General features: G+C 40.3%; 1 protein-coding gene across 1 annotated transcript in view; it reads right to left on the reverse strand.

Moving 5' to 3' along the window:
• Positions 1–25,652, reverse strand: part of aven (apoptosis, caspase activation inhibitor) — a 38,623-nt gene that overhangs the window by 9,485 nt on the left and 3,486 nt on the right. The gene's annotated exons all lie outside the window — the stretch shown is intronic.

The following is a 25,652-nucleotide window of genomic DNA, read 5'->3' on the forward strand; positions in this document are numbered from 1 at the left end:
TGTCATAGTATAGTAAGGCATAAAAATATTTTAAAAATGTCACAGTATAGTAAGGCATAAAAATATAAAAAAATGTTATAGTATAGTAAGGTGAAAAAATATTAAAAAAACGTCACAGTATAGTAAGGCATAAAATGTCAAAAATGTCACAGTATAGTAAGGCATAAAATGTCAAAAATGTCATAGTATAGTAAGTCATAAAAATATTTAAAAAATGTCATAGTATAGTAAGGCAAAAAAATATTTAAAAAATGTCACAGTATAGTAAGGCCTAAAAATATAAAAAAATGTAATAGTATAGTAAGGTGAAAAAATATAAAAAAACGTCATAGTATAGTAAAGTGAAAAAATATTTAAAAAAACGTCATAGTATAGTAAGGCATAAAAATGTCAAAAAATGTCATAGTATAGTAAGGCATAAAAATGTAAAAAAACGTCATAGTATAGTAAGGCAAAAAAATATTTAAAAAATGTTATAGTATAGTAAGGCATAAAAATGTCAAAAATGTCATAGTAAAGTAAGGCATAAAAAAAAAAATGTCATAGTATAGTAAGGCATAAAAATGTCAAAAAACGTCATAGTATAGTAAGGCATAAAAATATTTTTTAAAAAAAGGTCACAGTATAGTAAGGCATAAAATGTCAAAAATGTCATATTATAGTAAGGCATAAAAATGTAAAAAAAACGTCATGCTGATGTCAGCTAGCTATGAGACATCAGTAAACAGTGAGAAAAATGTCCATCAAAATATGACGTCAGTCACTGTGACTGGACAAACTACATAATGAAGACCAATGGAGACAGTCTCTACTGCAGTTCTTGCTAATTATCGGCCAACACACACACACACACACACACCGACACAGATACATCAGATAATATGGTCGATTCATTGGTGTGACTCTACATCACATCTGTAAATTAAGGCCTCAGCGATCAAAGTGTGAGCTCTAGAAAATGAGTGGAAACTGATAAAACAGTGAATTCAATTTTTGGTAATTTAGCCTGTTACTTTTTATGTCCTGTTCATGTGAAAAATTCACTGATGAAAGGGTCTACAGACTCCTGCACTGTGGTAGATTCATGTTCAGTAGATCCTTTGTACTCCACTGTATGTAAGGGATTCTCTGGTGTTTGGAGCCTGAAGCTTTAGAAAAAGGTTTTCAGCACACGTCCTGCAGCAGAGGAAAATAACCCAAACAAAGCCATAAGGTGTAAAATCAATCCGAAATTACTCGCTCAGGACATGTGCATTATTCCCTCCAGCTGAGATCAAAGCACACTGATCATGAACATTAATCAGGTGTGGCAGCAGTGACAACAACACCGACTTTTTTTATAATAGGTGGAGTAATGAACACAGCAGACTGTGGTGAGTCTGCCACACACAGATGGGCGGTCAGTGGGAGATCTGACGGGGGAGCTGCAGTCAGTCGCAGCCTCTCACTGTGTTCCTCTGCCCTCGCTGCATTATGTTACAGAAACCCGGCCTTTCAGACGGACGCTCCACACCATCTGCAGTTGTCCTTCATTGCTTGGCTGTACGGGAAGTGAAGGGGGTCAAAAAGGAGGAAGCTGCAGGAGGGCTTTTTTAGTCTGAGGGCCGAGTGCTTGCTGTCAAACAGGCAGAGAAAAGATGATTTATGAATAGGGGCATTATGGAGGTTACAATGTCTGCGAGGCAGGCCGGTAAGATGAGGGAATGGGAATGTCAGCTTTATGTGACGGCTGAGGGGGCGGACGCCTGTATGTTGGGCCACACGGGCGTCTGATACCGGTACAATCGATTGCTTTCCACCCTCACGGGGAGCGACCTGGGCATGTAAAACCTGGATTTGGTGGACAGGAAATCGAAAACCACATCTCACACCTAATTCACATTTGTGTGCATCTTAAGCAGATCTCAGATTATTTGCTATCAGCATCCTGAGCGCCGTTCATTCAAGAAGCATCGAGAAAGCTCTGAAAAGACAGGACTAATCCACAAACTCCGACTTAACGTTTTGACTAACATGCTGAGGCCTGCAGTCTAGCTTGATATTACTGGCTGATATTTGGCATCAGCAAAGTTGCTGTCCGATGGAAAATATATGCAGCATTTTTATGTATATCTGACCTTGATTTTTCTTATTTAAATATTTCTATTGAATACAATTTCTCTTTATTCTACAATATCAGCTTCAGAGCTTCATCCTTATTGAAACAGACTATGATGCTTTAAAGACTCTCTTTCTCATTTAGGCCGTAATTTGGGATTCATCATGAAAACCTGTACAATCATGTCATTCAACTGTTATTATGTCCTCTCCCATGTTAATGAAGCAGCTCCAGGATTTAGTGCCTTGGTTCATTCCTCTCACTTTGATGTTGTTGTTGTTGTTGTTGATCATGGATCTAAGATTCAACGACTGTCTGCTAAAAGGTGAACGATGTTCTAGGAGCAACCTGCTCTTTATCTTCTGAAAAAAGAAAGAATGGCCGTTTTGTTTGGAACAGTAATTGCAAAGAAGTTTATTGAATGAATGTGGAAGCTGCCCACATGTCGGGAGAGGTGTGCTTGATAAGATGTGGGAACCTATATTGAAAAATCTTTCAGGGCATGAATTAATGTAAAGCACCATGCTGTGTATTCTATGTATAAATACACTTTTGTATTTTGTAATTAATTTAATTATGACTGTGGCTATTGTTATGTATGATGTGCTGTGATCGTTTGTGTTTTTTTTGTTTTTTCTTCATTTATTTATTCAGTGATTTATTCTTTTTATTCTCCTTTTGTAAGTTTGTATTCTGGCTATGCAGAAGATAAAAAAAAAGGTAAATGATAAATCTGCATCAAGGTGATTTCCCCTCAAAAGTGGCTTCAGTGAAACACCCCGGCCTCGCACTCTCATTTCCACTCTGTTTCCGGCTCCTGCTCCTCTCTGTTTAATATCTTCCCAGACTCTAATCCTCCTCTTCATCCTCCTCCTCCTCTTCCTCTGTCTCCTTCAGTCCATGTCCAACACACAGAACTGCTGACACCTGTGAACTGCCTCCCTCCTACACCTCAGAGCCCGGTGTCATCCTGATCTACGTCCATGGAAATACCATCCCAGATAGTTCAGAGGCACTGACACGACCATGGCAACAGCTGCCAGTGAGGATGAGAGGAACGTCTGTCGAACCTCCACAAGACAGAGAGAGAGAGGAAAGAGAGAGGATTGGAGGAGGGGTGAGTGTGGAGAGGAGAGGAGAGGAGTGAGCAAGTGAGGGGGGAATGAAGAAAAATGAAGGAGAGAGCGAAGCCGACTCTTCATTCCTGCTCATCCAAACACATCTGAGACTTAAATCCCCTCTCTGTTCTTGGCTGACACTGTTTTACGTGCAGAGTTGAGCATCTACAGAGGATCATTGGACCAAGCTGAGTGACAAACAGGGCCGTGTGCTTTCTCAAATGTATTTGAATCAAACTGTGCGTAGACGCTCTGCTACATAAACACCAGTGCTGCGGATAACTTCTTACAAGAGAATCAATATCTTGGCAACTGAAAGGATGAGTTGATCAATCAGTCAATCGACTTTTCTGATGAATAATCTTTTGGCGTTCTTCAAGCAAAAACACCAAACTTTTATATCTTTTTGAACTGATAGTTATTTTCATGATCAATTAATCTGTTGATTATTTTTGCAGATCAGCGGCAGGGCTGGGCCCCCTCAGAGGGTCACCGACCACTGCAAAGGGGGTGTGCACATGATCAAGGCTACAAAACTATAAAACTTATAGAACTTATAGAACTATTCTGCCAATAATTTTCTTATTAAATTGATGATTTGTTTGGTGAAAAATGCCTGGAACAACAATCTGTCTTCTAACAGTTCGATTAACTATCAGTCCAGAGCCCGAAGATATTTAGTTTACTCTAAGATCAGATAAGCAGTAGATGATCGATGATGGAAATTGAGGGCAGAGAGAAAGATGGGGACTAATATGTAACAAAGGTCCCGGATAAAAACCAAGGACTTTGCAGTTCACGTTAGGTTTCATCCCTGAGGTCAACCGGGGCGACCCATACATGTCAGCTTAATACTTGTTCCCTCATTACTGTAAACAATTCCTACTAACCACCTGATTCAGATCAATGGATCAATCAAAATATCAGAAAGCTGAAAAGATTCCCACAATTTCCAGAAATGACATTTTCATGATGCTTATTGTGTCTAAATAACAGTCCAGAAGTGTAACGTGTTCAATTTACAGTGATAGAAAACAGCTAATCAAACAGAAAATATCTGGCAGTCAATCAGCTGATTTATTGACCAGTCTCTACATGCTACTGACGATATGCAGTGACTTTTCCAGACATTTTCTGTCATTCCCAAACTACTCAAGGTCAGCTGGAAAAGATCGGATTTACTTTGGAAATGTTTCCATTCCAGCACAGGAACTCTGTTGAACTGTGACGTGATAATAGCAAAGCTCTAACCTCACTGTCCACAACTGATTAAAGATCAATTCATAGTTTAAATGACTGCGTCAGTGGCGGTGGTGCCTGTGTTCCACAGTGAATAAACAGTGCATTACTCATGCTGTGTGCTAAGTGGCTCGGCTGGCATTGTGTAACTTCTGTATAATGTGGTATCCTGTCTCTTGACACCTCGCTGGCTGAACCCCATATTAACAAATGTGGCTTTTTGCTTGCAACCCCGGCTTCGCTGAGCTATGTATGGCTCGCTAATGCCGAGTCCCGCTCTCATCTTTTATATCTGGGATGTGTTGTGTGCTCTCGCTCCTGCCTCTCTGTTCCGCTCTGCTCTTCTCCAGCTCCACTCAGCTCTCACCCCGCCGCTGTTCATCTTCACCCCTCTCCTCCGCCCTGCGAGACTCTGTGAGCGCAGGCACGGCGTCAGCAGGAAGACGAGACGGCGTCTGTATCACCTCGCTATGAGCTCAGTGAGGGATCGAGGAGATGTGAACTGACAAGACTGTAACTGTCCTAACCTCCTTCTTCTTCATGGCAACATGCAATGGAAGCATTGCTGCCACTAACAGTTACACAGGGATGCAAATACTGACATTTCATCATCTAAAATAAATCAGCAGATAAATCAGTAATGAAAATAATTATTAGTTGCAGATCTGTCCTGTAACTTGAGTGATTACCTGTCATTTCTAAAAATACGCACCACGCCTTCCTGAAGCTCCATTATTACTAGAACATGACTCCCAAAGTCAGTGTGTGTAAAAAAAGATTTCTGGTTTAATGGTTCACCATTAAAAACACTGCATCTTAATTTCTTATACTTCACGCACTCCTCATCCACTGCCACAAAGAACCAGCAGATACTGAATATAAATGTAATTTTGTCAATGAGGATTTTTGTCGCCATATTTGAAGCTAACTAAAAGGACATTTAAAAGGTAACAGAGCTGCAATAATTAGTCGATTGATCAAAAGAGAGATGATCAGAAAAAGTTTTTATCGTCAATCATTTTAGGTAAAGCAAAAATGTCAAACTCTGGCAGGTTCATGGCTCCTACATGTGAGGACTTGCTGCTTTTCTTCATCTTACATTATTGTAAATTGCTTTGGACTGTTGGTCGGACAGCATGAGACATCTGATGATGTGGGCTCTAGGATATTGTGATGGGCATTTTTCACAGTTTTCTTTGCTTAACCGATTAATCGAGAAAATAATCATCAGTAGAAGCTCTGAAAGGTGAAAGGAGAGCTCATGAAGTTTTTTTATTTTTTCATTCTCGTCAAAGGATTTTTTGATTCTCTTTTCATGCTTTCAAGGCCTGTACAGATGCCCGTCAGGCAAGCGAAAATTAAAAAATCTAATTTTGCAGGAATTTACATCAAACAAATCCTCTGATGGAACATTTCACTGCATCCACACCAACATAGCAAAGCAGCCCCCGTTTCAAAAACCACTTCTACACAATTACTCCAGTTTCCCTTTTTAACCCAAAGTTGGAGCCGCGGTTTGAAGAACTTTGAAGTTCTGAAACAATTCCCGTGTGGACCGTGTTACTCAATACGATGCTGAAACATTTAGCATTAATGTCATTTTTAATGTCCGTTTGCTGCAGAGGCTGCATTTACTCATTTTTAACTCAAATATCAACAATATGTGTTGTTGCCCAAACCTTTGCATACATGTGCTCTAAATATAGTGTAGATATAAATAATCCTATTAGTCCCCTGTGTTGTGTTGCTCTGTGCGTGGCCTGTTTGCCAGAGCATGCTGCGGTCACCCTGCCGGTTGCTGCGCAGACAGAGCCACACAGACCACAAACATCACAGATGCACACCCTTGTTGACCGGGCCACACCTTTAGCATACAGCTCACTGCACAGACCCAGTCTGCTCGCTGTATAAGGCTGCGGTCTGGACTTGATCTTGATTAGTCGTCTTTTTCTTGGAGCAGCGACTGGCTGAACAGAAACAGGAGGGACATGTAAGGAGCAACAGTACCGCTGCTCAGTCTCCACTAACACCTGCAGTGAAATGTTGACATTTTATGTGACTGGAAGAGGAATACACACATTCCCCGCTCCCTCTTCCTCCTCCATTTGCCGGTAGAGTAATGGCGAGTGATTAGTGAATGATTACTTCTCTTTTAAACCGGCTGTCGTGGCAGATCCTCTCTTGATAAGAAAGGAGATGGAGCAAGCCGGCTCACAGAACACTGAAGAGCGATCGAGTGTTATAACTATCATGACAAATCCCATCTGATAATTGTTTGGCAGCACTAAGAGGGAGGACAAGATGGAAAATGGAAGAAAAAGGCCGGGGATACGAAAAGAAAGGGAAAGATTGAGGGAAGATGGAAGGAATGGAACAAGCAGGAAAAACAGTTCAGGGAAACTTGTTGTTGCGTTATGTGAAGCCAATCCTCTTTCTGAGAACCACGGTGCCTCCAGCATGCTCCTTGTCACGCCTTTTTAACCAAACCAATTAGCCTAACACGACACGGCGCTGAAACCCACTACGCGTCGATAAATCACTGTCTGCGCTAATTGCAATTAAAATCCTGAGCAAATCAGGCGAGACAATAAAGAGGGCCGAAGCTATTTACTCTTAACTTTTAATGGTGATTGTGTGAGGCTGTGTTTATGTCAAAGTCATATCAGAGGAGCTCCAATCCACTGGAGGCCTCCTTCTCATTAGGCATGTGTTTTACTGGCGTGCAGCTTGTTTGGAGGTAAGAGGCTGCAGCTCACACATTTCCTACCTGGGATCTAATCAATCATATTCCAACATCTGATATCGACGTCCACTGTAATTGGCCCATTAAGCTGTTTGCAAAACGTTACCAGCCAACAGTAGCTGTTGTTTTTCAGGAAATAAAAGGGCTGCTCTGATCAGTACGGTCAAATAGAAATATGAGGTACTGAATCATTCCTCTAATAAACAAGAATATTCTACTGTACACCTCTGCAGTCGATACATTCATATATCATAAACAGTCACGAATCAAATCATTTTAAGTCATTTTTCAACAAAAAACAGGCAAATGTTCTCTTCCTAGTTGTCTGTTGCTGTTCTATTCTATTCAGTAAAATGAATATGTTTGTGTTTTTAAACGGCCGGACAAAACAAAGACATTTTAAGACTCCATGTTGAGCTTTAGGAAGAAGTGACTGTGACTATTTACTGACATTTTATAAACCAAACATCAGTTCATTGTGAAAATAGTTGGCAGGTTAATCAATAATGAAAACTATTCTACTAGGTTCTCATGCTAATTAATATATATATATATATATATATATATATATAAAAAAAAACATTAAACGTTGCTAACATCGCTCATCAGCAAGAGAATTACCAGTCGGTTAAATTAATTATTAATCATTTTTTTAATGTACAACATTTTAATATATATAAAACTAGCGCGTTGGGCAGTGTTTTGATCTAGAAAATGAAAATACGGTTGTTTGCAATGCATAACCACATTCAGCACATGCATGTGGATGTTAACCTGCGAGGAAAGAGGGCTGCACTTATAAGACTTATAAGATATCGCTTATCCACACACGCCGTGATCCCAATTAAATTGTTCTCAATTTGGACTGTGTTCTGAGTGTTTTCTTACTTTTAGATTAGTTGAGTAGTCTAAATTCAAATTCATTTAAATCAATAGGGAAATTAGTCGTTGGGAACATCCCTTACATAAATATTGTAAATAACCAAAACATAAACTTCATCATCTGCTCTGCCGGTCTACTGCATCATAACAACTGATAGAAATAGCTTTACTCTCAATTGGCTTGGACGGCTGGTGGGAACAAAACAAACCTGACACGACAGCAGTGACAAGCAAATTAAGTGACAATTAGACAGAGCACAAACTGACCTGTGTGACGCATTAAATGACAAGCAGGACTGACCAAACCCTCCCCTGTGAGTAACAGTGACCGTGAGGCAGTGGACTGAGGGGCAGACCAGGCAACTAATTTGATCTTTAATCACAATCAATTCCAAGATCAATTTTAGAGCTACAGGGCCAATAATCACTTCCTCATATGAAACAAATAATGTTTTTAGAACAACAGCTGTTGTCTTCATACTGTGTGGTTCTAGCACTAACAAAAGAGATGACAGGGAGGCTAAACAGCTGGCTCATCAGGTGAGAATGAGATTGTGCTTTAGCCTCACATGTATCCTCCTCACACAGGTCCCTGTGGTTGGAATAAGCATCGGTCTGAGAGTGCCGGGACATCTGGGCCCCTCATTAAAAAGATGCAAGGAGCCTCAGCTATTAGGTTAGCTGTGGAGATGAGTACACAGCTAATACTGATTAACACGGTGCTAAAAATGTGGTCAATAGTGTGAAACAAGCAGCCTATACATCAGGAACAAACAGAACATTTTAGCTGTTTACCTGACAGATTAACAACTGCAGAGAACATGCGATGTAAATACACCATAAATTCTTGCATTTTATTTGATAAATTGATGCGGGAAAGGTGACTTTCTGAAATATGAAAATTTCCTCTCACAGGCGAAGCATTAGTAGTGTTTCTTCTCTCTCTTTACAAAGAGGCACTCAAAGGCCACAGGAAGATAAGAACAATGCACCCACTGGCAGCTAAATAAAGACTTGTGGATCGCCTTAAATAAGCACCAAACTGCCAGAATGCATGAATGTTTCAATCCTCTGAACACCCGAGCGGATGAAATGTGACAGGACACTGCGGTGCTGAAATCCAAACAAGATATCCAGACCAGCCACCCCACTTGATATATTCCCTCCAGAAATCCCAAGTTCCTCTGTTCTTGTGGTAAATTCATCAGAAGACACTCATAACTGTCTGGCTGAGTCATGATACGGACACAAAGCACACACTGCCACCTGCACTCTGTAAAGACACACTTACAAGACAAATACAGTGCAAAGGCTCATTCATTGTGCTCACGGCCGCACTAACACAATGTGTAAAAGCTACTTCTACCAGAAAAGCTGCTGTTGTAGTGAATGAGAAAATGCCGTGTGTAAGCCTTCAGTCATCTGCTGTTCAATTATGATTCAGATTTTTATTAATCTGGTGATTAAATCTTAATTTCTGTGATGTATTCACATAGCTAGTTTAGCCCAAACCACAATCTAAAACCTAAAGATATTGAATTTACAATGAGTTAAATAATTTACTGATCGTCGAAATTGGGTTGGACTAAATGCGTCTGTACAAGCCTCTACAAAGCAACTACAGCTACACGATGCTGGGGTTTTTTTAAGACAGATATTTGAGGATTTAAAAGATATCATTTACTTAAACGAATAACATACAACAACCATATTTATACAAATCCCTTCAATTTGTTTATAACAGACCAAAATATGTACGGAGTAGAACGATTACAAATTTTCCAGTGCATTGTCTGGTGACAACACACACTGAGTGTGTTAGCTCAAACATATTTTAGTCCCTGTTTAACCCAGCATGAAAAAACCCTGATTTAGATGAATCTGACCAACACAGACAGTTCTGTCATCCAGCAAAAAAAAATTGATTCTGGCTCAGTGTTTGCAGGACCACAACACAGCATCATCTGTCAAAACGCTATGTACACAATCAAATAAGTACAAGTGCACATTCCCGGTGGGTTACTTTGCAACACGCCAGAAGCGTTTTGGTGTCTGACACTTTCAAACTTATGGTTCTGTAAAGCGGCCAGTACACTCCATCACAACTGCTTGTCACAGTCGAATAGTTCCTGTAAAAGGAAGTTTTTCCTTGCCACTGTTGCGAAGTGCTTAATCATGGTGGGAATTGTTGAGTAAATAATGTAAATAATATTGTAAAGAGAACGTTCTGAACCTGCTCTATAGGAAACATACCCTAAGATAACTGTTATGATTTTGTGTTATGTAAATAAAAAATTGACTTGAACTGACCGACCATTTTGGTAACTTTCCGAAGCTGATGATCCGACATTCACACCCTCCTTCACGCTGTGATCGGCCAGATGCGGCGAGGTGAGAGAGGATTCCGGGTTTGGGTTATTGCTGTCACTTTCTATGTGAACAACCGAGTACAGCACTATGAATGCCTTCTAGGACAGACGGTCTAAAAAGCTGGAGACATGATAATCATTTAAAACACATTTTCAAACCACCCTCGTGTGAGTATAGACACTTTGATTTTCAAAACGCACCAGACAACACGACATGAGCTAGTTCTGACAGAGCTTTCTCCAGCCCTTAGTCCAACTGGACTGTCTGGAACGTATCATAGTGTCTCACTGGAACCAAAAGCAACACACCCCCATCAACGCATTCCCACGCAGGACTGATGCCCACCTCAGCATTTCTGTACTATAATTACTTCTTAGCTGCTTGACTGAAATGCTACAATCAAAGAAAATGATGGTTTGTCAAAATAAAAATCAACATGAAGGGGATCCAGCAGCTCTCAACTTCCACATGCTGAGAGAAAATCATCAACTTGACTCAATGAGTCAGCAGGAAGACAACATTTTACTAACACATCCTCATATTAACAAGAAGCAGAGACACATACGCTGCACCTGTGAGATATTGAGAACGTACACTAACAGATGCCATTTAAAGACCGTACCAAGAAGATGTCGATTGAGTTTCAAATCTATTCAACACTGATGTGAAGAACCATCTCATTTTGATTCAGTGAAGCATTAGATGGATCGGTGTATTCATGAGCTATCGATAATATTATCTACGCACCCGCACCCGCATGGTCTAGACAAGACCCTCCTCCAGTCAACTTTGCTTGCAGATCAGTTGGAGCTTTAAATGACTTGTTCATGTTGTTTCCCCCCAATTGCGGATTGAGGTCACATTCATATTCAAAGGCAGGCTCTTTGGGACTTGGGAGGAACGAGAAATACTCTCAAACCTGAGTAATGGGGCCAGTTCAGGGAGGCGCCACTACAAAAGCCAATCTGTCCATCAAATGCTATTGATCTCTTATTACAAAATCCTGTTTGATATATTATCAACACTTGAAGCAAGGGTCAACTTGGTTCGCCAACGTTGGCAGTGCCTGTTTACAGAGAATCGAGTGCACACCGTTTGGTTGTTTGTTTGAATAAAGACCATTTGACTGATGACAAATGTTACGTTTGGTTGGTCACAGCTAATGAGCAGCCCGAGTTGACATTGGATGCAAAACTGCGTTCAGGCGGGAGGAGGATGACAACCAAGTGCTTCTGGAGGCTACACGTCTGATGGAAAGCTTTATGTGCCATTATTTTCAGTGCCGCTATTGTTATTTACCACAAGGCAAGCAACACAGTGTGGGAGGTGTGTGGCACACAAAGCAATTATCTTTAATTGAGGCAGAGAATCACACTATTAAATGACTAATAGGTTTTTTTTCTCTCTAAACCGCATTCGTTTGAAATAATTGGCCCAGCTTTTGGGATGGGAAGGTTATTGTAGCACTGTAGCACTGACACAATTATGTATCATATGTGGACAAAAATCAATGGTCACCCACAATATCCATACTTTGACAGCTTTTAAGTGACCTGGACTTCACTGATACATTAGTCTACAGGGTCTAAGGGGAATTTTCCACCTGTTTCTCCCACTTTGCACTGGCCAAATCCAACAGCGCTCATTACTGACTGTCCAGCTTTGGCATAAAAGCGAGAAGTTGTGTAGTGTGATGCCCCACTGATGATATCCGCTGGACAGCCTAAAAATATCGAAAGCCTTCAGCGTCTCAGGGCGGATCCTGGCAACCTGCTGCACTGTGGACAATGTTGCCTGCTTCAGTTACCTCTGCCAGAGAGATGGGGAAAGCAGAACGCATCAGCAGGTGGTATCTCACCCACTCAAGTCTCTTTTTTTTTCGTTCCTTTTTCTCTCTTTAGAAAAACAGAACTGAAACAATTGATGTAATCCAAATGATGCTTCACTTGCAAAATAAATCCATACTCTTTAAAGAAAGTGAGTGTTTATTATTCTTGCTACATCAATAAATACAGCTCGTAATTGACGGTTACCATGTTGTTCTCCAATTATTCACTTGAGCCTGGTAACCTGGTGTCACAGGGACCAACTGTGTAGGTGGAAGCCTGGGAAGTGTAAAATCTACGTAAATCAAGCAATCAACGTATATGTGTGCCTCATTACATTAACTCCTTGAGGGATACATTACACATGCCTCATATCCTTAGCATTTCATTCTGCTAATAATCAATAGCTAGCCTGCGGCTTCGTGGTGCGATATATATTCACATGAAAGAACATTTTTTTCAAAGAACTGCGCTGGACCCGGTCTACTGAACCAGTTCAATCACGCAGTGAGGATGAAGCGGTTGTGGCCCTTTCAGGATGCTCAGGCAAGATGTCACTTCTAAAGGGGACAGACAAACGGTGGCGCCTCAGTGGGTCCTCCTGGAGGTTGATGAGCAACGGTCACCAAATCCTCCATTCTAATAACTGCATAAAGCAGCAACAATTTCCAAGGCTAACACACCTTTGTTGTGGTTAAGAGACTGATTTTATGAAGGCATGCCGCTTCACAATACATTATTATGTACACTTAAATTATACAAATTACCAAGAGCTACTTCTATTTTCGCAATAGTGTTGGGGAAGACAGAAATATTTATATTTGCTTGTATATTATATGATTCTTTTTTCTTTTTTTTAAGAAAAAATAAATGAAGACTGATGCTTGTAATGTTATGTAATCAGAATCATTGATATAGTATATAAGTGACAAGTTTTAAATACAAACAAACACATTTGCAATTGTTGGAGATGCCCTCTATTTGTATTTTCATGCACTAAAATCAACAGTATAAGCCTAGTAGTATCGTGCTTCGCTACAAGCTGATTAAAATAAACACCAGGCTTCAACGCAAGTTCCCACAGCAACTCAACCACCTTTGTCTGTCTTTGGTTTTAATATAGTTTGAAAGATAACATCATTTCTACAGTCCTTTTGGAGCTCCTCCTTGCTGCTGAAAACAGCACAGAAAATATTACAAACTCAAATCCACATCGCGATTGAGCAATGTTTTTGTAGAGTCAAGAGTAACTGTGTTTACATTCTATCATTTACTTACAAGCAATGGTGGGCCAGTCTGCCTTATGTCATTACTACCTTTTAGACCAACCTCTGCAGTCTTACTACCGACTGTACTGATGATGTGCTCGTCAGCTTCGGAGGATGTGCACATAGCCCCTGTGGGTATGGTGTAACTCTTTAATAGCATGCCCAGCTTTAGGAGGCGGCTGATTGGCCAGAAAATGCTGAGAAAACCTGCTCTAAATATTACTTTGAGGACAACTTGTATATCTATAAATACTTTTAAAACATTTTCATCATTGCTGCTCACCTGTATGAGGCTTGATGTCTTTACAAGTGTGGTGGCTGCTGATGGCATGTTACACAACACGTGACAATGCGTTAGTCTCATTGCGTCAACAGCAGTCACCAGGCTGCTCTCCACTGGAGTGGACACTGCTTATTGATATGAACAGCAACCCAGCAACAAGCAGGAAACAGATGAGCTTTTCCAAGTGTTCAGACTTATAATCTTGCCAGATCATGTCCTGAATAAATGTGTTTGCTTGGCTTTGCAACAAGAGGCTAAATGATGCTCTTGACCAAAGACAACAAGCAGTCAAAACCAATGGCTCAAAGAATGCTGGGAATTTTCTGGGGATATTATATGGCTATTATCCTGGACTAGCCTCTTGTCAATAATATATCAAGCTCTTGTTATTGATCTTTTCCATGTTCCTCCTCATCCTCATAATGATATATGACTCTGGGGACACAGAAGAAGTCCTAAAAAATTGGAAAGCATTTTCTGGGTTTCAGTCTTCAACAAGTTACATTTAGGGATTTTTAAGCCATTATTAAAAGAATATAGCCAATGTTAGCATTAATAGCTGTTTACTTACAAGTCTCAAAGAAACATTGCAAGTTCAATTCCTCTACTTGTGAAGAGCTGTATCCAGCGGTGGAAAGCAACTACAATGTTAACTCTTGCTTTGCTTCTAATTCTATCACTTCTTCTACTGAAGTTAGCATGCTAACCAGCTAGCTCCAGCCCTGTTGGACGGTCTTGTTACTTTCCGATACAGAGTAAACATAGTTGATGACAACATTTTACGTCAACAAATCGTTTCCCATACATTGATGGATTATGGCGGCCACCACCATGTATTTATTTTCTGAATCATCTATTGTCACACTGCTTCTCTGTCCTCTGGCCTGCTCTCTCTGCTCTCTGGGAGAGGCGGGGCTGCAGGTACACAGGGCGCACACACGGAGCACACAGCGTGGCAGAGACACAGAACCAGGTGAAGTGAAGATAACTGAAGATTACTGGAGTTAATGACAACTCTCACTCAACTTTACATTATTGTAAGTGCAATAAAAAGTAAAAGGCCAATAAGAACTTTATCAAACCACCTGTTCAGCAAGGAACAAACAGAAAATAGATATTTTCATCTGTTTCCTCCGCCGATAGATTAATCATTAGAAAAATATTGGTTAAGTGGCAGCCCTGCCACTGACCACCACCACCACCACCTACTCCTGGCCAGAAACCAAGTTCAGCAGCAGAGAAAACTTACTTATAGCCCCTCTTAGTTTTTGCTAAAATGTACACTCGCCCATCACGAGATGATGAGCTCCCTAGCTACTGTAGCTAGCAGTGTTTGCAACAGGTCTGATGGTCCCATCTGAAACTCCACAGACAAGAATTGAACAGCCTCCTGCACACAGTCTACTTTTGACACAATCCCATTTTTGGTTAAAGAGGTGCATAACGTCTCACAACAGCATGCAATCAGACATAAAAACATTTAATGACTGACAATGTCTTCTCCAGGTAAGAGAAACTGTTGAAAGCTTTCATATATTTAAGACTTGTATTTTTAAAACATTCACAAGACTACCTGTAGATATCCTCAATACACGTCTTCCCTGTGTGCTCTCCGCTGAGTGAATTCGGTTTGTTTCTCAGCTCACAAAACCAGTTACTCATGAAAATGAACACACAAATTTCTTTAGCTCCTTCCATAGTTGCAACTACAGCAAGAAGCTTATCTGTACAGGTAAGGTCTTACCTACAGGAAACACAAAACACACACTGAAAAGCACAGCTGATAGTGGTAGCTGAGATTGCCTGGCAAACTGAAAGCAGTTTAAAAACTCTGCCAATCAGCACTGACTGCTTCAACAATCACTCAGCCAGCTGAAGAGAGTGCATGGTCAAACACAAACCAAGTCATCATGAAGCGGGACGTGTGAGGCTGTTCAAGGAGCCAGGACTTGTATGAATACATTTCCTCTCTGATGAAGACATACAGCTGTACACAATGCAAAGGCAAACAGTCAGCTCCTTCTGAACTGCTGCTGACACCCACATCGACTCCTCCTCCGGCTCCTCCCCCCCCCCTCCGCTCCATCCCACTCCTCCACCTCTTCCACCTCCTCACCTCTGCCTCCCTCCTCTTACATGTTGCTCAGTGCTCTGATACAGAATGAGGCTTCCGGCCATGTGGGAATTTCTCCTAATAGTGGCTCACGCTTGAATCTGCGTGTTGGTGAGGATGTTAGAGCAGCGTGCATCCAAGCAGCCTTTTCATCCAGCAGCAAGCAGAAGCCTGGTAGGGGACAAAAAGTCATTCAACCTGTGTAGCCTTGAGGATCCAAAGAGGCTTTATTCAGCTTTTCTTGCCAGTGTTGCTCAAACTTTGCAGAAAAAGTGAGAAACTGCCATGTTTGCTGCTTTCTTTGATTTCTCAGAAGATATTGAGCCCTCAGAAGATTTGTCGTCTGTGAAAAAGGAAAAACTCTGACGAGATCTTCACTCGATTATCACTGAAGAGGACGAGGAGCGGCTTCCAGTAATTCACCCTTCTGTGAAAAAAAGGTCTGAACAGCACCACCGAGGCACCTAAGCCGCTCTGTCACATGGACACTGACACTGAACAGCTGTTGCCTTTACCATCTTGTCCCAGAGAAGCTGGGCCATTCAGGAGCAACAGTATACCACACGACGACGATGCTGAAAAACTTGTTTGCATCAAAGCGCCTCGTACTTAGCAACTGGTAAGGATGAGAGACGGTGTGATGACCTACCTGTATTTGACAAGTGTGTTTTTCACCTCGTTGGAGAGAGGAGCACAGAGGAAAAAAAGTCAGCGAGAAGGAGCAGGGGAGGGGAAGAGAGAACCAGCGAGGGAAGGTGTGAAGCTGTGAGTGGGAAACAGAGAGCAAAGGGAAGAGAGCTGACAAAGACACAGGGAGAAGAAACTGAGAGAAGTCTGCCAGACTCAAGAGGGAGTAAAGGAAAAACAGCATATCAAAGACCTGGCCAAACGCCCATTTGATGCCGGAGGATCGTGTTTTGTCAGAGCCATACAGGGTGAGTATGTATTCTGTTTGATGTTGCTGTTATGGCAGGAAATTAAACAGTTCACAGGAGCAGCTGTCAACTGACCCTACTTACTGTTCAGGAAAGTCATATTATAAATTCTAACATTATAAAATTTTTATTGCTGAATCGTAAATCCAGCCTGACTTCATATATTAATGAATCATGGAACAAGTGCTGGGGTTCATCAGTTGTCAGCAGAGCTTTTATAGTTCACACTCAGAACTCTACAGTACATTTTGTACAGAGTGGATTGAAAATTGTAGCTTTTCACACCCGTACAAAGGTTATTCAATCGACCCTGGATCTTAAATATGTTTAAATAAGTTTGAGTATGGTTGTGTAGGATTGTTGCGCGTTTATTTTTTACTCAGGAAAAAGTGGGAGGTACAAGGAGTGAAGATGATTTGATTTAAGGCATCATTAAAAACCAAGTCACATGACTGGTATCCCAACACCTGGAGCTATAAACACCATTTAAAACGCAACTATTTCAAGATTCACCAGCTTCTTGAATGTTACGATTTTCTGCAACTGCTGCTACAAACAATTATTTTCATTACCTATAAAACAACAGAAAACAGTGAAAAATGTCAATCACTTTCAAAGTCACATTCAAAAGCCCTAAAATATTCAGTTTACTTTAATGTGAGGTGAAGAAAAGCAGCAAATTCTCATATCTGAGAATCTGGAAACATCAAATGTTTGTCATTTCTGCTTAAAAAAAAAAAAAAAAAAAAAAAAAAAAGATTAAATCAGTTACCAAAATGGTTGCCAATAAATATTCTTTGGATTGATTACTCGTTGCAGTTCCACTGTAAACTGGATGTAACTGGGATTTGGACTGTTAATTGGACAAAACAAGCAATTTGAGCATCAGCTTCAGCTCATGAATCAAAGAAATAATCGATAATGGAAATACCTGAGAGCTGCAGCTGTAATTTTTCTTATCAAGAATCTGTGTTAAGTATTCTTTCAGGCAGAAATGTCAAACATTAGTTCAAGCCTCTCAAATGTGAGGATTTGCTGCTTTGTCTTTCTTTTCCTTTCAACCATAAATTGAATATTTAGGGGTTTTGGACTTTTGATTTGACAAAACAAGGAATTTGAAGACGTGACTCTGGCTGTGAGAAATGTGATGTCCATTTTTCAAAAAATATTTTCTGACATTCTTCATTCTTCAACTTAAATGATTAACCAAGAAGTTAATCTGCAGTTTAACAGATGATAAAAAATAAGTGCATATGACAGTCGAACATTGGCCCAGGCATTTAAGGATGAAAGTGGGTAGACTGTTCTGATCTCAGTGAAGTGTTTGTGGTCATCCTGCTGCTTTATTTAGCCTCACGCCAACAGCAACCGCAGGGAAACAAACCGAGCACCTGTAATGCTTTGTACAGCACATGACCGGCCTCATTCCTCTGCTTTGACGCCAGTCTCCTCCCGTCTACGTGGATAATCAAGTATCCATAACAACACCGGAACATATAAATTAATGCCGTGATTGGGACTATTCATCCCCGTTAGGAAAACGTCCTTGTGTTTGTCAATCTAGTTCACCGAATCACTGAAGCTTTAATGCGATTTCCTTTTGTCTCATTATGATTGAGCCTTGATGGGTGCCCATTAGCAGCCTTGGTAAACTACGGCTGCGGGGGAGGAGGATTGATCTTTGTGTTAATGTGTACAGATAGATGGCCATGTTAGGATGTAAATAACTGCCCAGCAATTCCCCACAGTCTTACAGGCACACGGACACACTCACAGAACGAGGGAATTGCACCATGTGTGCATTACCCCTGGCAACAGCACAATCGACCCCCAACAATGCAAGGACTGTGACGAGACCCGACAAAATACAAATCGCCTTTGGGTTACAAAACAGTCGACAGCGATTCATTTCTTGAGACTACAAGGCAAATTGATGCGTTTCAATTCAATCAATACACCTTCAGTTCACCAAAAATTCCTCCCTGGTTCACGACTACCGAAGTTCTCAAGGTGATAAAAAACCTTTCTGCACAAAAGCACTTTTCAAGAGGCGCTGGTTCTGAAATATTTTGAGTATGAAAAAGCGACAAGGTTTCATCCTTGAAAAGTAGCATCTGTTCGGAAGCCGCAGTCATGATATATGGTCTCCTGACACTGTGAATCTCAGCTTTGAATGTAATAGAAAGTGGTAATCAGAGTCAATCAAAACACATGAATGCTAAAAGCACTTGGGATGTTTGGACAAGCAGTGGTGCTACATAATAACCATCCATGAGGCTACGAAACAACAGAAATCAACATGACCTTCAATTCAAATCAAACAGTCTGTTTACATAATTTCCCTGTCAGGCTCCATTTTTCCTAATCACACTGAGTACAGTAGAGCTTTCAATAGAGCTTTTGCAAACAAACTCAGCCACTGTATGTCCTCACGACTCAATTATATATTTAATATATTTAAACAGACTGGCAAGGCAAATTCATGTGAAGATGTAACTTCCGTGCGTTCACTTACTATCGCATAGACAAACATGTGCAGAGACGGGATGAAACTGTAGGCTAATGGTCTTTGTGGGAAAGCTGAGTCACCGCAGCAGCAAATACATTAGGATACATTAAACAGAAGAAAATGTGAAAATGACAGACAGACAGTGTGAAGTTATACAAATGGAGATTATATAAACTACAGTGACAGATTCTGCACAAGAGCAGCTTCGGTAAAAATGTATGAATGAAAAGTTTGGGACATATGGACCGCAGTATTACTACAGTGCCAGTGATGGAAAACGTACTCAGATGTCAGGAAACCCAGTTATACTGTCTGCAGGGTAGAAATACTTAAAGTTCCTGTTTTCAAAATTTTACTTGAACAAAAGTACAGAAGTATAAGCATCAACATATATTTAAAGTACCAAATTTTAATGAATTAATGTGTAAGCATTTCTTTAATATTGCAGCTTGTGAATTTATTCCAGGAATCAATAAAAGCTCATCTAATTTTAACTCATAATAATACAGCAGAATTTATTTTTGATTATATTTTGTATTATCACTCTGACTCTGAAAGGTAACTAGAGGTTAAAGTTGTTGTTTTAACTTTCCAACACTGTATAGTGCAAAGCCACAAGGACAAAGAAAAAGTTATATGATAAATACACAAAAAGATGAATACACCATATTTCCTCAAGCTTGAATTACACCATTACACCTTCCGTGGTCAAAGCTGATGAACAGATTTCAGTTGTTAAAATGTTGACGGACTTTCTTGAACTCATTTATCTAAATTTCACAACATGAGATTTGTATCATTTCGAATCTTGACTGAAAAATCTCATCTCAAGATTCATTTAGCAGCTGATCGGGAGCTTTTGATCATATCAGATGATCTTCTTCAGTAGGATGGCGTTGGCCCAGTTGTTATGGAAATGTAGACGTTCAAACTCCCAGTGTTTTCTGAGCACTTTAAAGACGTCTCTCACATGTTTGAAATGTTCTGTAGATTATACAATGAGTTTATTCATGTTTCAGATTGTGTTATCACACTTAATTAAGATGAACATGAATTCATGATTTCAGATGAATAACAGCTCTGGTGATAGGTGTTCCTTCTGTCAGATTCACACACACACACACACACGCACACACGCACACACGCACACACGCACACACACTCCCTAAGTCTGTTACATCTGGCACTCGAGATGTGAAACACCAGAAGCTTTAAAAAGTCAAAAAGGGAGCTTTGTTATCTGTGTTTTCTCTGCCACAGTAGACTGATAGTTACTGAAATGTCATTTCATTTTCTACTTCACTTTCACATGTTAATAGCTGAAAATTTGAGATGTGGGCAGAGATTCACAGGTCGTGAACCACGCTAATGTAAAAGGTATTGGTGGTTAGTCCCACTCTCCTGTGCAGACAGAAGAGCAACTGACTGAGTAGCAATATTTTTTTTTTACTGTTCTTTCCTTCCATCCTCCATCACTGCCAAAAACACACATCTATGTTCCAGTATTTTCCTGCTACAAGGACAACACACTCGACCCGCTGTGCCATAAAGCAATTTCCCTTAGTGCTGTAAACCAACCGAACACCCCGTGTGGCAAATCTGACCCATTTAACACACGATATAAAGTGTAACATAAAGACTGAAGCTGTCCATCCTTTCCTCAGCTGTCTCATTCATGTACAGAAAAGTACTACAGTGTGTACTACATCACAGGATTTAAAGAAAACTCAGTTCCCTTTGCCAAATAGCAGCCACAACTGAGAGCACGGTAATGTTAAAATAACAGCAGCAGCATGAGTCGAAAAGAATCACAAACCGGCTCCAAAATGTCAGTTACGATGCAAAACATATCTGAAGTCTGCCAATATGAGATAATAAGAGACTGATTTTGATATTGTTGAAGTCATAAGGCAGCAACTGCTGATTTTTTCTCAATTTATTGATTATTATTTGGTCTATAAATGGTCAGACAATAGTGAAAACTGGACGTCACAGTTTCCCGAAGTGAAAGATGACATATTTGAATCTCTTGTTTGAGTCAAAAATTCAAAGATATTCAATTTACTATCCCTCATAAAACAAAGAAACTTTTTAAATCAGCTGGAGTAAATGACATTTTCTAATTTTGTCTTAAGAGGACTAAAATAATTATCAGAATAGCTGCAGATTAATCTTCAATTAATTGATTGTTTTGCTCTGAGTTCTTAAGATCTTCTTTTAATAGAGGCATAGTCTCAGTGTTACACAGCTTTCTGCCCCTAAATGTCAGCTCAGAGAAAAACAACCAACATCCACTCAGATAAATATTTATACAGTTTTGTTTTTGGGCCGTCACATGTGCTCAGCTCTGAAATCCCTGGATGGCAACATTATTAGATGAAGTGTCTGTTATGACAGGCACCTTGTAGTTAAAAGTAAGACACACTGCAGTGTGGATTAGGAAAAACATTGTGTCTATTTGATTTAAATGTTGTAAAATTAGCCCATAATCTCCATCACGCCTGCCGCCTCCACCACACTGTAGGTAAAGCTCTGCTCTCGACCTCTCAGCTCTGGGATTTTAAATCTCTAAAGAATTGCAAGATACATTACAAAAGGTTGAGAAACAGTGCTGTAGGCCATTTCCATCCTGAAATACATAACATCTGAGCATACTTCTGACCTGTACATCCTGCCCAATCTTGCCACTAAAACAAACAGAATACTTCAACACCTTGGATACAAAAAGTGATGGTGATATAAGCTCCACAGTAAGTATTCTGTAACAACTTCAGCCAAGAGGAGAAGGGAGGTTTCTGTGGCAAATTCCTGATTTCCTGGCTACCTTAATTGGCCAGAAAAACGACTCTTGAAAGCATCACCTCCCACGTACAATTAAGTGTCCTCTAGAGAGCAGCAGCCTCTTGCTGTACGGCATGACTAATCTGACAATGTGGGCAAAAAACAGAGACAAGAGATGGGAGTCAAACAACTCACAAGAGCACCTCTGGCATTTACGCTACAAGAGAATGAGAGAGACAACACGGCGCTTCAACACTCTCCAGCTCCTCTAATGGCGTGAGAAAAAAAACAGTCCTACAAACACAGTGAACTGCTCAAAACACTCATCAGGAGTTAAAAATGAATTGATTTATTATAAAAATGGCTTAATTTCTCCATATAGCAAGTATTTAACAGAATGCTGAATTCAACAAATTAGAGTTTTGGTCCAAATATGACATGTCTACTTTTCACATCCATCAGCAATGCTGAAGAAGTAATGGCTTGACAAACGTGGATCCTCATTAAACACCTTCGACACCAATATTTTCAGACATAAGCTGCCGACAGGTGATACTTTAGTTATATTTGCAATAACTTGTTTCACTTTCATGATAAAAACTGATGTTGGTAGTGTGAATCAAACCCTTTTTTCTTAAACCTAAACTAATGCAAATACTTTCTTTCTAGTCTCTGCAAGCTACTGCACCAGTTCACTGTTAGAAAAAGCTACAGGATGCAACAGGCCTGTAACAGGACAAATTTACCAAAACAAAAATGCGTAATTAAGTAGTAAAATATATTTTAAATTCTTTCCAGTTCATTGGGCTTAAAACAGGGAAATCGTACCCACGGCCCTTTGTTGCATGTAGCCCAAACCTTCCTGTCTCGCTCTCTCACTGCTACTCTAATAAAAAGGCACAGAAAAGACCAAAAAAATAACAACAAAAAAAGAACAGGGAAACTCAATCATGTCAGTATTACTGGTGGACCTTTCTCACTCAGCACAAGGCTAATGTTAGTGTAAGGCCTCGTGTCCGGTTGATTTTTAAAATTCAAGTGCTCTAACACTAGATTATGTTATATATTTATACACCACAACAGTTTGGTGGAGACAGTTTATACAGTGAAGTACTCCACTACCTGCAGCAGTGTGTTATGAAACCTACTCAGTCATGATGAGAAGAGACTTGGTGAGAGGGAAACAAGGTGAAGCGAGATTTGTACTTCCTACATCGAGGTGTTCCAGCAAGTCCTGTGATAAATGCCTCGAGGTTGGAACTGCATCAGGATCAGATTCAGAATCACCTTTTTTGGCCAACTAGCTTAACACTGGTTGTAGCTTTAGCTCCAGTTCTCAGCAGCTCCAAATGTACTCTGTGTACCAGAGGATAAAAGATAGCACGCTGAACAATGTAAGCAAGAGTGCATGGAAGTGGAAAAGATGCAAAGATGCTTGTTTGGTTTCTCAGCTGTAGGCCCCTAGAGGAAGGTTTGCACTGACAATGCAGCCACATCACAAAACCAAATGTTCTAGTAGCTCCTGAAAAAGAGACAATCATCACAATCCTTGTGTTAATTAAAGTTAAGTGCTTGATTAATCTGACATTTATTTATACTATCAATCATTTAATTGTTTCTGACAGATGAAAGCGACAAGGGACCATCACATTTTCCTACAGCCCAATGTCACCTCTGCAAATTAGCTGTCTGACCACTTACTATAATAAAAAACAGAGAAAAGTTTTGTTTGCTGGATAAATGACAAACAAATTAATCTACTATCAAAATTATTGTGGATTCATTTTCTTTTAAATGAATAATAGCTTAGCAGGGTTGCCAGATTTGATGAAAGCCTTCAAGCTATTTTATCAGTAGAAGTAGACAAACTCAAAACTACAGTTACAATAATAATTCCAACCAAGTTTTTGGAGAATGCTACATTAAAATATGATATGATCAAATGTAAGAACAAATAGTAACAGAATCGAATAGGAAAAAATGTTTTAACCTAGTTGTAATAAACGGAAATAAAAAGTTGTGCAGTTGGATGGAAAACCAGCCAGGCAGCACTCGACCTGCTCCGTGTTGTCCTCATTATCAGCAATCTCTGAAGGCATCAGAAACATGTGGAAAAAAACACCAGCACCCTAAACTGACCAATCACAGTCCTCCACAGGCCGTGTAACATCTCCTTCATGTGGCATCTCCTCAGCCACAGCATCTCAGAGATTTGAGGAGGTGCAGATCAGCTCTGTCGGACTTGACAGGCACAGCACGAATACAGTTTGAGAGTGACATAAATACAGAGGACAGCCTTCAACTCCAACTTTCAAACCACGAGGGGTGCATGTTGCTACTGCGCTTACAAATAGATGACACAAATAAAGCCTGTGAAGGAGAGAAACAAACATGCCACGAAAGTCTGAGCACAGAGGGAAGTTTCAGGTCAAAAGAGGTTTCATATCTCTCAGTATACTCAGTCTGCTGGGAACTGGAGATGTTGTTAAAAATCATACAAGAGAAGCTGCTCACTGAAACTGAGCTAAACTCAAAAAACAGGTCAGTAAAGTAGAACGTCAGCCAGGAAACATAACAGTTCACAGATAGGAAGAGATAGTTGGTGGGGGGGTGGTGGTTCGCCCTCTGCCCCGTGTAGCTCCGTCATTATCGGTTCCGGGTCGGCCCTTTGCCAGCAGAGCTGAGAGAGACAATGTGAGGATTTACTGCAGATGTAGAAGAGTGAAACTGATTTGTGGATCTTGCTTTGTGTGTTTTCTAACGTTGAAGTTTATTGTCAGATGACATGAAGCAGCACAGCTCAGAGACGACATCTAGCTGTTAATTAAAACTGGACTAAATTTTGATTCATCTTTGATAATCTTTATTTTTCCACATGTAAGGCTGCAGACTATATGCACTGTCCTGGACAGACTTATTGACAAAAGTGTTAAAGAAGTTAAATCCTTTCCACACATCACACTGTTACTGTGCTGGTTTGGGGGTGAGGTGCCAGCTCAGTAATGGCGGCGTGTTTACTTTCGCCTACAACGATTCAACCCACAGACGCCGGTGAAGCTTTGTTTTTCCTTCTTCTAAAATCTAGAGAGGAGTTTCTCCTTAACAAATGCTAGAAAGCCAATGGTGACAGCAATTTAAAACACACACCAGTAACTTTGGCTAAATTACTGCACACGTGGGAGCTGCTAAAATGAGACTGTCTGCTTCCCAGTCTGTCATATCATAAAAAATAAAAATAAAAAAACCGTTGGCAGCACAGTTGACAGATTTGAGGACTAACCCTCTGCCTTATTTAACTCAACTTGAGACATGAGCTAAACGTGACAGTCCCAACATGGGGACTGTTTTCGGAAAATCAGTCCTGTACTTGAAGCGATCTGGAGCTGTGCTCTAATAAGACACGCTGAGCTCGCTAAGCTCTCTACCCTGTGCTCCTTTGGGGAAAGAAATATCAACAGACACAGGGATGAGACTGTAGAGAGCCCAG

Source organism: Seriola lalandi, unplaced genomic scaffold (assembly GCF_002814215.2).
Source record: "Seriola lalandi dorsalis isolate HSWRI2012SDOR001 ecotype SW California unplaced genomic scaffold, Sedor1 jcf7180002054544, whole genome shotgun sequence".
NCBI classification, from domain to species: domain Eukaryota; kingdom Metazoa; phylum Chordata; class Actinopteri; order Carangiformes; family Carangidae; genus Seriola; species Seriola lalandi.